We start from the raw sequence: 13,774 nt of genomic DNA, 5'->3' as shown, positions 1-13,774 counted from the left end.
CATGAAATACAAATTTCCTCATAATTCGAGAACTAATCAAGCAAATGGAACCAAATTTGGCATGTGGGGGATTTTAGTGGCATGAATTTATTTTATGAAGGTTTGAGACCCCTCACCCCTGTGGTAGTGGGGGCGGACTCTCATACAAATGAAACAGAAATTTTTGCGTAACTAAAAAACTAATCGAATTCGAGAAATTTTAGGCTCTTCCTTAAAACCACAGACAAACAGACATAACACTCGTTTTCCATTCTTCGTACCGATTAAACCGTTATTTCAAAATTGGGCTTAGTTGGGAATGTCTCCGTTTTGGTCAAAGTGGCGCTTTTTGACAACAGAAGGGGAATTCCCTATAAAAAAAACTTACTACTTCGTGGGATACCCATGTTGCTATTTGATATTTGGGAATGTCGATCATAGATGGTGCTAGTGTTCAGGCTAAATGTGAGGTACGATAATTTTTGTTGATTTTTCTTCCAAGAGTTATATCAGTTTGTCTGTGATAAAACATTAGTCAATAACAAGACCACCAGAAACTACCTATAGTAACACTAGATGATTCAGGGCGAGACGGCCGCGAGTGTTGTCAGCGACCTGCCGTCGGAAGTGCCGTCCACTGCGGAGGGTAGCCCCCAGGATTTATGTACAGCACAGTTTAATTTTTGGCAATATGAAGTTTGTCGGGTCAGCTAGTAGTTGTATATACGGTATATAAGTGGTAGCCATAACAGCCGTAACATTGAATAACATCTGTTTTCTCTGCAAAAGACTGTAAACGAGTTGCAGATCATTCAAGAATTAGAGGTTAAAACGTACTCGCGAGTCCATTCAGTCGGGTCCATTTCGCGTACATCCAGTCGGCGGCACTCGCATTATTTTGGTTTATATTTCGATATTTGACGGTTCATATCGGTCATGACGTCTTAAAATATCTAAAGTAATGAATACTAACAAGTTCAGTGTATAAAAACACAATTGATGCTATTCTAGTAAAAGTAAGAGTTGCCGTTCTTACCCTCACTGCCAAGGAAAGTAATCATACCTCCCAGACGAAAAGCAATTTTTAAAAAGAAATTAACACCGGGAAGCAAGACAGAAGTTTGACGGAAAATGTCATACTGAAGTTTATTTAAGTTAGGTATTTTCGATTCGCTCTCAGTTGGATGCGCGGCAATACTCAGGGTACATCTACGCGGCAGTTAAATTGAATCTAAATTAAAGGTACAATATAAGAATGAATTCACAAAACGGGTTTACTATGTGCTGTCAACATTTTGACCCGCATTTTTGTCAATGTTGGGTTATATCGTCGGCGTGGGAAAATGGCCTCGGCGGCGTGGGAAAAAGGACCTAGGCGGCGCGCCAGTTCTAAATCATCGGCGGCGGCGGCGCATGCAAAAGTGTCGGCGGCGGCGCGGCGCGGCGGCGCACATGTCTACTTCCTCTATTCATAGAAAGTTTGCTTTTGGCAGTGAGAGGTGAAAGAGCTGCTTATAAAAATGACAATTTACAATATGTTTACCATCAGCTATTATAGCGGAGCACCGTGCGTCGTCATTAGTATGTTGACCGCCGTAAACAGCATGCGATCGCCATGAATTAAACATTATTTGGATTGTTAAATATTTTCCCGTTTTTCCCCTCCCCATCCTGCGTCGCTGCAAACCGCTTTATGTTGAACATGAAAGAAATTGCAAGGGCAAGCAAAGGATCGAATTTATTTGTTGATGACGGATCGACGAGTGCCTTATTGTTGTGTGATGTAGTCTGCACAATTTGGGCCTCTCAATTTTCATAACAACATTTCCTCAATCCAGCGGAAAACAAAAATAGTAAGTAGGTTGGTATGCACGTTTCAGTTGAGGTTGCTTTTCATTCCTACTCAACATATTAATTCGGAAAGTGCTGAAACTGCCCTTTGAAAAGCTATTTTGAAGTATTGTAAATTTACCCGAGTGTGCTCATTGTTTAGGTTTAGCCGTCGTGCCGTGACTATAGTCAAGTTCGAGGTTATGCTGCTTTGCTATAGAGTTTTACGCCACACCACCGAGTGATTGGTTTGGACTCTCATAAATGTTCATTCATCTGGTGTGTGCTGCGAAGCATAGCCCCTTTTGGTTGTTTGCGTGTATGCTTGATCGCTCTCTCTCTCTCGCTTTTTCTCTTTGTCCATGGTTGTGCTGTTGCCGTTGCCGGATTTGGTGGTATCCGATGCAATAATGGAAACAGTTTTCGCACTAAATAACAACCCCAACAGTAACAGCTAGGGAAGGACGGCCCTGCGGTCGTTCCATGAGGAATGTGAGTGAGGAGGAAATGAGGACCTACAAGAACAAAAAGAAATGTTTAACGACGACGGTCCTCTGATGTGAATGTATGTATATGATACGTACGAAACAGTTTTGAAAACCGTCCCAACATGAGATGACGCGTAGCATAGCATAGCACAGCGCTTCCGCTGCTGAGTTGAGGTGCGATGTGATGTGGGCACTCCGTTTCGGACTATGAATGATGAGAGCGCCGGTCCATCTTCCGCTGTGTGCTTGACGTTGTCGGAGTGTGTGTGAGCGTGTGTGTGCGAAGCAGAATTTGGATAGGGCACGATATCGGAGCCGTTGTCTTGTCGCGTAAAAACGGCGAGGAGCAGCAGCAATGTTGGCTGGCTGGCTGCCTGCCTGCTAAACGGATTGTATGCTCTTCGGTCGGTCGGTTCGGTAGTCAGTCTCTCGTTGTCGTCGTCGGTGATTCGTCGCGTTGGTTTAGTAGTGCAGTGCGGAGCGAGTTTCACCACCGTGTGATTGAGTTAATTAGTGATCAATAAAATTTTCTATGCGATAAAGTAACGTTAGTGCTAGGCATAAGTGATCGTAACATGTAATCTTTATATAATAAAACTGCTAATCGCCTTGTGTGATGTTCCTGTTTAATTATTGTAAGTTGTTTTCGAGATGGAAGGAGGAGCATATCGAAATGGATTTAGGTGTCAAGTAGAATTGGGAATATGCGAGCGTTTTGTACAGTACTATCAATAAAGCAAGCAATTACGATTGTGTAATGAGACAACGAAGGTACTGCGCTCTTGGTAGAGTGTACCCGCTGCTACCAACCGAACCGTGTGTTTTGTCTTGCCTTTCGATGGTCAGCAGCGTTGTCGCGCTGTGGCTCTTTGTAAGTTTTGCACTGCCCATTAGAGCTGAGTGGTGCAGGCGGGGGTTTTTTTTTCGTGTTTCAATCTGATTCCTTCAGCACGAATTTCGAGCTTATACGCCGCAGGCTTTTCTGAAAGTTCGTCCGTCCGTCCGCTCTTTGCGCTTTGGCTGGTTTGGCTGGCTGATGAGTGGTCGTCTCCGGCGGCGTTTTGTGTTGGATTGAATGGTGTTTTGCTCTGTGCGGCTCTGCGCTGCACATGTTTGCGGATGTGTTGGTGCTTACTGTGAAGCGCGCGACCGATCCGAAGAGCCACCAGCCAAGCAGCAGTGAAAAAATAAACACTTGTGTATGTGTATCCACATTTTAATATGTGTATACAATATTTCTAAGGTGATTTTCTTCATATTAAATGTTTCAGATGCATTTTTTCGTGCTCTCGCACGCCAAAAAGGCAGCCATTTTGACTACTCTCGGTGTGCGCTCGATTGTGTCGCCGAACGGGGCAACCGGGTCCCGTTTTAGCAAAGCCGACCCGACCGATGTACAGCAGTGAATATACGTACAGTGGGATTGCAGGAAAAAGAGACACACACGGCAGCGGCGGCGCGACAAAAGCGATCGGCGGCCAGACTGTGCAGAATACGCGAAGAAGACGGTAACCGCATTCGTGTTTCGATCCCGTGAACTAGTCAAGTGGAATAACATTCTGAAAACATGATTTGATTGGTGTGATTTAATGCACCTGTCAAACCGTAGAATATCGTATCTCTCAGGTGAGCTGTGAGCGTTACTATTGTTACCAGATATAACAACCTAAGCGTGTAAACAAACAAACAGCTGGTGTTTGGGAAAGTGCGTATGTGTGTGCCCGCCTGGTGTGAGATTGTGTACTGTGAAAAATATTCAATCTCGTTTTTCTTGTATTTCCATACTAGCTAAGTATATGTTAAGCTTATCAGTATTGACAAGTGACTCATGAAGAACCGCGTAGTGCGATTATTATTTGTGTTCATCAACAAATTAAAGAGATAATGCCAATTTTCGCGAAAGAAAACGACACATGTTCCGACCGCAGCCGTCGCCATAGGCGATCGAAAGAAGCAAATTCGCTTGAACGAACAGCAGCTCCTCGTTCTTTGTCTCACAAAAGCTGTACCAGCGCAGCAGAGATAGCGAGACTCACACGTTGATTTGCCTTGGAATGCTGTACATCCAGCGGGAGCCTACAAAGGTAAGCCAAAGCGACAGCAGATATATTGAACCATTTAGAAAAATCAATATTCTTCCATAACACATTCTGACTCGGTAGAGCTTGGTGTCTTTTTCTCGTGCTTCCTCTCTCCGCCCCTAGTCAGCACTACTTCACCCCCTCCCCCCACCAGTTGTGCTGCTGCTGCTGCTCGAACGTTATCGTCGTTGTCGTCGTAGTCGTTGCCGTCGACCGTCTTGTTGTTCTTGCTATTTCTCTTTCAGTTGAGGTTATTATAGAGTAAAGCGCTTCGCTCTGGTTTTACTTCTTTCGCGTTAACCCACCCATCCCCCGCCCGGCACTGCTGCTTGCTACCACTTCTACCTACAAGGCAAATGCCGTACGTACCCCCAAGTCACCCCAGCCCCGAGATTCGGATCGGAGCTCATACCGTCCACGGTTCTCGCTCGCTGGCTGGCTTTGGCTTGTAGGATTCTGGCTATCGTAAGCACCACCTCTCGCACCGTCTGCAGCAGCACCCTGTTCTTTTGATTCGTCAAACCGAACCGAAGCGCGCGGTTGTTGTGTAGTTCCATATCCAAATCATCCACGGACACGGACAGCAGGCCATGCTGGGATGGTTATTTGTGTCGCCGCGATTCCAGCCCTGTGCTGTTTGCTCGACCTGTGTACCACTCTGATGATGTGGTGCGTCGTCCATTCCATAGGAAAGAACAAGTGTGACGCTGCGCTGCCTGTTGGCAGGGGGAATTATTGCGATTTTTCAGTGTTTGAAGCTGAAAAGAAGATGAAAACGAAGGCCGACTTTTGGGTGATGCAAATTAATCTTCCCATTCCGGGGAAGTTGCCTCATAAAGGGGAGGTTATTTTTTGTGTGTGAAAAATGGGCTGGATTTTGCAAATCGTATTTTATGTTTTGTTCGATTCTGCGGTTTGAATTAAGTCTTCAATATTTAAACTCTGCCATCGATAATTACTAATCAAAAACCTCGGACCTGGGTTTTAAAGAATCCAATGCCTCCCAGCATGGATTTGGACTTTAGAAGAGTTACCAACGTTGCTTGATAAAATCGGCCAGTAAAAAAGTGATGTCAATAGACGAAGCCAAGGAGGGCTAAGGAACAGAAATCGGTTTAAAACGTGTTATTGACTTTTCTGGATGCCTCATGTAACTTTGTTCGCAAATAATAGTAGCGTCCAGGCTTCAAATGGCGAAGAAAACTGGCGAGACATTGGCCAGTTGAAGACTCTTAGGAAACACCGACTCCTAAAATTCTATAAAATAAGTAAGAAACCAACTTCATTTAATATTTTCCATGATTTGAAAGAAGGACAAACTACCGGAGTAAAGAATGGATAGTTTAGATTACTCCATCAATGAAAAGTAAAGATCTTTTTCCGTCGACAAAAAAGCAAGAGATTTCGTAGGACAGTATTAGGTGTGCTTTATGGGGTTTCGTGCTGCCTACGATCAGATTTTTGTGCTCCGATAAATTCTTCAGAATTGTTGAGATTGCAGGACAGTATACGATACAGTCAAACGCGTACAGCTGTGGCAGAAAAGGTACGATAATTTTATTATTTAAAGCTTACAGTGTTCTAGAGATACAACAAAGCTATAAAAGCACTTGTTTTGAAGTAGGGCTACATCTTACTACAAGGTGCCATTTCCAAATTTATATTCTGGAGAGCGTCACGAAATAATGAAAGATTTTGAAAACTAATAACTCTGCCAGTTCTGAACGGTTTCCAATAGTTTGTATACCAATCGATTCATAAAAGATGTAACCATTGTATGGTAATTAGTGAAAATTACGATAAGCTAAAGTTTTTTTCCATACATTTTCCGTGTGATAGAATAGCCTTACTTCCCAGGCAGCAGGCACAGACGACAATTATACACACTTTTTAGCTACTAGAATTTCAGTTATTTCCATTAACAATAAAAAGCGACCAAATTTCCTCGTTCCAACAGGCCGTAGATTACTTATGTCGCTTGAACCAAGACTAATTTGATGTCTTGAAAGTAAACCGGTTGGGGAAAGTGCGCAACGACACCCTCAATTTGAATGATTGTATGGATATGCTGTTGTAATGTGCTCAGAAATGATGTCTTATAAAAAAGGTGATGTACTTACTTTACGTTACTTTAATAGCCGACAATCCATATTAGCGGATCCTAGCCGAATGCATTCGTGATTTCCAGGATTCTCGGTTTTGGGCTGCCAGTCTCCTGACACCCTGCACTCCTGCTGCGCGTGCATCTTCCTCGTTCGCACACACCCAACGAGTGCGTGGTCTACCTCGAAGTCGACGATCTTGCACAGGTTCTCTGCTGAACACTATTTTCGCTGGCTGTTCTTCTGGCATTCGGGTTACAGGTCCAGCCCACTGTAACCGCCGGCGCCTGATCAGTTGCACAATGTCATCATATTTATACACCTCCTACAACTCGTGGTTCATGCGTCTACGCTATTCACCGGTTTCCATCTTGCCGCCAAGTATTGATCGCAAAATTTTTCGTTCAAATACACCTTCTTTCAACGTCCATGACTCATGAGCGTAGAGGACCGGCAATATGTACGCGTACGCAAACTTCTTGACTTTAGCTGGCTACGAAGCGCCCAGAAAGCCCTATTTGCAGCCAGGGATGCCACATATAATTCTGTGTTTTTAGCTGGAAAAATTTGGCCATCTGTACAACGAGGAAAAATATCTGTGTAAAAATCTGTCCAATACCATACAACGGAGAGTCATTTTTCTGACTATTTCCGTCTCTTTCACTCTCATGTAAAAGCTCAAAAATCTGTTTAATCTATGTAAATTGGCGATGTATTCTATGCATACAGATTCTGTACAGGCGATTTCTTTCAAATATCTGTTAAACACAGAATAATCTGTGCATGTGGCAACCCTGTTTGCAGCAGCAATACGTCTCTTCACATCTCGAGTGACGTCATTGTCGCGTGTTAGCAGAGTTCCTAGACATGTGAATTCGTCGAAAACCTCGTACCGTTCCCCATCTATTTCCACCTCAGACCCAACACCATTCAAACTTCCACGCTCTCTGCCAGCAAACATATACTTCGTTTTGGAAGGGTTAATGATCAGTCCGATTCCCGCAGTTTCTTTTGAAAGGCTTAAATGTCTCTACAATAGCTCTACGATCAACACCAAAAATGTCGATGTCATCCGCAAAGTCTAGGAGCATGTGCGATTTAGTGATGATGGTTCCATTCCTTTGCACGCCTGCTCTTCGTATCGCCCCTTCAAGTGCTATATTAAACAGTAGGTTAGAGAGTGCATCGCCTTGTTTCAATCCGTCTAACGTCAGGAATGCATATGATATAGACCAAACTTGTGTTTTTAGCCTTTGACCTTGAAATGCGGTCAGGCATTTATATATTAATTTTTTTTGAAACGGTGGTTATATTAATGCCTGGACCGCATAAAAGGTCAAAGACTAAAAACACGAGTTTGGTCTATTTCATAGGAACGGAGCCTTTCTCCGAAAACCCGCGCTGAGAATCGCGGCTAACACGCTGACAGACGAACAGCGTCACGCCTTGCAGTACCTCAGTACCGTCAGTACCTTGCAAGTCGTAAGGGCCTGCATAGTGTCGTCGTCCTGAGAGTAAAAACAATCGCGGACAAGCCACTTCTATCTCTTACAACTTTAACATTTTGTAAGAGTTAGAAGCGTCTTGTCCGCAATTGTGTCTAGTGATTGTGGTGCTCTTACGTTAGCACGAAAAATTTATTTGTCAGTAAAAACAAGTTACATTAAAATTTCTCAGTCGGTGGTTTCTACAGTAGATGGAGAAAGAGGCACAATTTATGTCTAAAAATAGCCCAACCCATGTCGCTAGCTTAATAAGGGGACTTGTGCAGTCTCCTTTTGTCCAGCGCCTCTATGGTTCAAAGGTACAAGTACCAGCGAACCACATGCCCTGGCGGGTGTTGTGGGTTCGAATCCGGTTATAATCTCAGATTATAGCTTGGTTCGATCCATGCACCTTCAGGCATTGGATAAAAGGTACACACCTAAAAAACTCAGCAAAATTTGCCGAGATTTGGACAGCCGAGCGTTCGGTGAAAATTTCAGTTTTGCAAATCGACGTTTACGGATCTTTACTAACGTTTGGCATCATAAAAAATTTTACCGAACACTCGGCTGTCCAAATCTCGGCAAAATTTTGCTGGCTTCGGCACTTTTTTTTTAAGTGTGTAGGAGTCACAACGACAACTTGTTAAGCGTAGCTACCAATAACCCCTCCCCCTCACCTTCCCGCTCTTTCCCCTCCACTCAAAAAAAAAAAAAAAATTCATTGCTTTCCCCTACCGTCCCTCCATCAATGGTAGAACCACCGTTTCAAAAAATACGAATGCATCTGATAGTTCACCAGATATTGTGACGCTTGATTTTGATTTGTCTTGCCGCAGTTTATTAGCTTGGTCGGAAACCCGTATTAGAGCATTATCTGCCATAGTTAATTTCTTTTCAGTGAATCACACGCTGCCTTAAAATCCACAAACAGATGGTGAGTTTGCAAGTTGTATTCCCGAAGATTGTCAAGGATTTGACGCAAGGTGAACATTTGATCCGAAGTCGATCTTCCTTCTCTAAAACCACACTGGTAATCGCCGACAAAGGATTCAATCTGTTGAACAGAATACGGGAGAGTACCTGATAAGCTGGATTTAGAAGTGTTTTGCCCCGATAATTACTACAATCGAGTTGGTGTCCCCTCTTGTATATCGGGGAAATCAAGCCAGTCTGAAGGCCTGAAGGCATCCTTTTTCCAGCTATAGCTGCTTATTCTCCACTTTTAGAAGTTCGGCTAGAATTCCTTCCTTCTCAGCAGCCTTTCTGGTTTTAAGATTTTATCAAAATGGAAAAGGTGATTTCGTGTTTGTCTTTTTGCGTTTTTTGATTTACGGGTTTTAGACGTAACCCAGAATGAAGAAAGGAATAAAATGAAGAAATTTTCATTCAGTTACAAGAATACACGGTATCAAATTTTCCATATTTCCTTTAGCTTAATTGACATAATTTTTGCTAATTTGACTGCATGTTAAATAAACCACAGATATCGCTAGAAATATTTTGTTGTAATAGCTTTAAAATTGATCCTTCATTGTTTTGAGTAATTTATCTAATATTTGTGCCTACTTCCAGTAGCGCGAATGTTGTTTGCTACTAGAGTCAGTTCAGTAGGATCGTTGCACCCGTAATTGTCCTGTACTTTACAACCGTTTACAGCCAGTCTGTCTATCGATAAGGAAGAGTAATGTCAGAAGACGTCTATACTCATGGGTTTGTTTTATATACGTAGCCCTGGAAGTTATACAGGTTTATGTCGCTATAGCAAGACGGAAATGACCGGACATGCACTGCGATGCCTGGCGCTTGAATTAACACATGATGGACAATATGCCAAAACAAAACATGCAATGAAACTGAATCTATTAAAATTAGGTAATAATTGCAAAACCTGTAATTGAATTGTTTATTTGAATTTCTGGCGTTTTATACTGCACGTGGCTGTATATCGGCTTTTTGAATGCATAGCTGTTGCGAATTACCATCCATCAATTCTTTTCAAATTCTCCTTGTCTGTAAAAAAGTAAATCCTAGGTGCTTCATTCCGTTGTTTCGAAACTTGATCTTTTATTCGGAAGACTTTGCCGCCAGTTGTTAGAGCACAGCGCACTACTGGCTTGTTAGGCCAGCGTCTTACCTCGAGGCCGTCGGGAGACTTTTTGTCAGTATTTTAATGTAAATTAGCATTATCAGTACTATATGTGGGTTAGCAGTAAAGTAGTCATATATTTTGCCAAAATAACTTTTAAGTAGCATTTACGGTGACAAATGCTTATTGAATTGCATTTGAACTGCATTGCTGATGCGCATTGGTTGTCGCAGATTTGCAGCAGAGTGAGTTGTGTTTTGCCATTTAAAATATTTCAAAAGTTGAATTGAAGAGTAGAATTGATACATCGAATTGTAGTATAATATTTGACCTTATACTATAATGCACAAACTTGAACTGATCTTTACACGAAATCTATGAAAAGGTTAAACGGCATTGAGGGGAGAAACGGTACGTACATTCGCTCCTTTGAAGATATGCTATTGAAACAACATGGAAATGAAGGAAAAAGGTCAGTAGGAGGCTATTTCAAGCTAACACGGCTGTATCTGGCTTGTCCAGTTAACCTCAGAGTACGATGCTGGCCTAATAACCCAGTCCTCGTATAGTCGAATCTCAGCTGGGCTGCTATAGAGTCAGTAGGATCGTTGCACTAACCTGTAATTGTTTTGTACTCTAACAACCGGCTGTGAAATCTGTCGGTAAAGAAGGGTCAAGTTCTAAAGCTTGATGCCTATGGCTTTGCTTTTTATAATCGTAAAAATCAAATGTGGAAAATAAATATGGATGAGCAATATCTTACATTTAAAGATAACTTTTACAAACAATTTAAGACAGCACCAATGGGCATCTTACCGCTATCACCGTTCCAGCGCGAACTATTTATGGCCAGCGTTGAAAATAGGCCAGAAAAAAATCCGAAAGATGGGAACGAAACATCGATAATGTCATCAGCATTTTATAAAGGGAAAAAATGGAAACCACTTTAACAACCATAATTGTACAACTCAGACAGTTTTCCGAAAAATGAAAAAAATGCACTGAAACACTGATCTACACTGGCCGAAAAAACCAAATTACAAACAGGTTGGGATCAACAAAGGGTACGAACGAAGAATTGAAGAAATCAGTTGCCGACGCTGAGTAGTAAAGTGTACATCCGCCAGACGAGAAGGGATTTTGAAGGTGAACACAAGGAACATCGTAGAGGCACAGAAGTAACAAACAACTGTTTTATGCCAGAAAAGTTTATTTGCAAATCCACTTATTGTGCGTTCACCAGAGGTTGGAAAACTCACAAAATGAATAGATACGCCGAGCATCGGCAAACGGTTTTTATCATGATAAAACAGCTACGCGAGTGGTTCAATTCGCCTATAACAATGAGCAACATACACTCACGCTTCGTAGCATCGCTGAATATACGAATATCGTGAGCAACGCAAAAGTGCCAAATGACGCTTTCTGCTGCTTGTAAAGCCACTAACACTACTTTAAACTATTCCCTTTTCGTGGTAATATTATTTTGAATAATTTCCGACGTCCCCGGGCATTCTATATCCGAAAAATCGAACACACTCAATGTTCAATATTCAATTTTTGAACGAATTCTGATGTTCACATTGAGGTTCTGTTCGTGATAAAATTCAAAGCTGATGCGTGCATTATCGGCGAGGCAGGCGAATAGTGTATGTTCATGAGGGATGTTAATCGATTCAAATGATCACTTTTTCGCGAATTCTCCAACCACTGGCGTTCACAGATTTTAAGGCGGCGTGTGATTCAGTGAAGAGAAATAAATAGTGTGGAAGATAATGCTAGAAAATGGTTTTCATGACAAGCTTGACGGTTCTACATTGTGCATGAAGATAGTGGATGTGATATAATGCTCATTTGTACCGTAACATGGTTTAGACTCTGGAGCAAAATGACGGGTTTAGTGTTTGTCATGACATCGATGTATGAAGGATAGATATGTAGAGAACCGGCGTTATCATCAGATTTTACTGACGGCATTGACATAAACTTTATAAGAAAAAATCAATATTTCCACAAAAATTGTCAGTTTTACGACGCTTGTTTCAACAGTTACTAATTCTTGAAATAAACGATGTCCGAGAAAATCTCTCTAAAGAAAATTCTCTGAAAAAATTCCTACTTTGGCAACACTACATTTGTGTGCAACGAAATACGTGTAATTTTACATCCTACAATGTTCAGCTAAACTGATGATTCGTTAATTCCCGGTACGGCTCTGTAATTCAGGATTAGGTTTTCGGTAGCTCAAAATTGGTGAATGGAACGAAACGTTTTCCTCAGAAAGCAAAGGTCAAAGGTGCCTGCAACAGGTGGGTGGGTGGAGCGACCTTCTTGCAGCAATAGTAGCAAGCGTTAGGCTTTATCCTCGCTTAGAATTAAGCAAATAACGAGTGGGCTTTTTGAAAGCGGTCACGGTAAGACGCGATATGACGCACGTAGTAGAATATTTATTCATTAAATTCAGTAATACAAAATTTGAATCTTCTACGAGATGTCGGAAAGGTTGCTAAAAAAGTTTAAAAGTTAATCAATACAATTCACACGAACAGTAAAGAAATTAAAGCGTGATATGTTACTTTTTTCCATTTAGTTGCCCACTAACTAAACACTCAACTAACTAACCACAGCTCTGCTTATCGAAGGACGAATAAATTTCATATAATTTTCTTGGAAAGTATGAATTGTATATTTATTATGTCAATACGAAAGTCGTTATGCTCGCTGCATCGCCGATGCAGAAAAAACGAATCTCTGCTGTTCGGTTTATGGACGAATCGGAAGATGGACGTTTTTTACGTGCAATAACTGTTTTAATGTCGAAAAGATTGCCGTATCTTGCTTGATTAAATACCGTATTATTTTTATTTCTTCAACCAAATTGTGATGAAGTTAAAGCCGGTTCGTTAATGCTATGTTGATTGCGATACCTTATTACTATTTATATTTAATATGCTGAAAACAGCTTTATTGTAACAACTAATGCAGTGCAATAGCTGCTTGTCTATGATAATGTTAATAACCTTGGTTTTATGATTTTTGTCATAGTACAATTATATGAGGGTCATTGTACGTACGATTGCTAAATTACCCTATTAGCTGTTCTGGAGTAAAATTATCTCATTTTACCCATTTCTTTTCGACTGCACTTGTTGTCTGTGTTCCGCTAATTTTAATGCCGCCTAAGCTGAAAGCATAAGGCAAGCAAAATTATTGTTTCAGCATTGGTTTAAATTATGGTTATTAGAAGTTGTTTAAGTGCCATCTATTGTTTACTAACCGCCCAGTTAGCTCTGAGATACATTGTTGGCCTAACAAGCCAGTCATCGTATGTTTGAATCTCGACTGGGCGGTGCTGCTAGAAGTCAGTAGGGATCGTTACGCCAGTTTCTCTACTCTGATAGCCGGCTGCGAAGTCTATCGATAAAGTAGGTTCAAGTCTTTTTAAGTCCAAGTTCTTGGTAAAAGCATTTCTTATTCTGGTTTTCAGTATTAAGGGCACGAATTGTATCTGCATTTGTAGTCCTACAGCTTGCCCGTATTGTTGCCTCTAGATATATTTCGTTTTATCTATTTTCATTTGCTTATAGTAAGATATATTATTTAATTTTGTCATTTGTTGACAACAAAAGGGTAGGCCCAAATCAGAAAAACACCGCAGAAACTGGTCAATGCCTATTATACTGAGAAATTAAAACAATCTCCGATTGTTATCATAACCATT

At 41.5% G+C, this 13,774-nt stretch overlaps 1 protein-coding gene across 11 annotated transcripts in view; it reads left to right on the top strand.

Moving 5' to 3' along the window:
* Positions 1-13,774, top strand: part of LOC128743934 (uncharacterized) — a 150,976-nt gene that overhangs the window by 47,197 nt on the left and 90,005 nt on the right. Inside the window, exon 1 of one of the 11 annotated variants that reach the window (XM_053840639.1) lies at positions 2,865-2,932. The exons of the other annotated variants lie outside the window; for them this stretch is intronic. The gene's annotated coding sequence lies outside the window, so the exon portion shown is untranslated. Of the gene's footprint in view, positions 1-2,864; positions 2,933-13,774 lie in introns of those variants that run through there. 11 annotated transcript variants of the gene reach the window in all.

The sequence above is a fragment of the Sabethes cyaneus genome, chromosome 3 (assembly GCF_943734655.1).
Source record: "Sabethes cyaneus chromosome 3, idSabCyanKW18_F2, whole genome shotgun sequence".
Taxonomy (NCBI): Eukaryota; Metazoa; Arthropoda; class Insecta; order Diptera; family Culicidae; genus Sabethes; species Sabethes cyaneus.
This window is presented reverse-complemented; position numbering and strand designations above follow the sequence as displayed.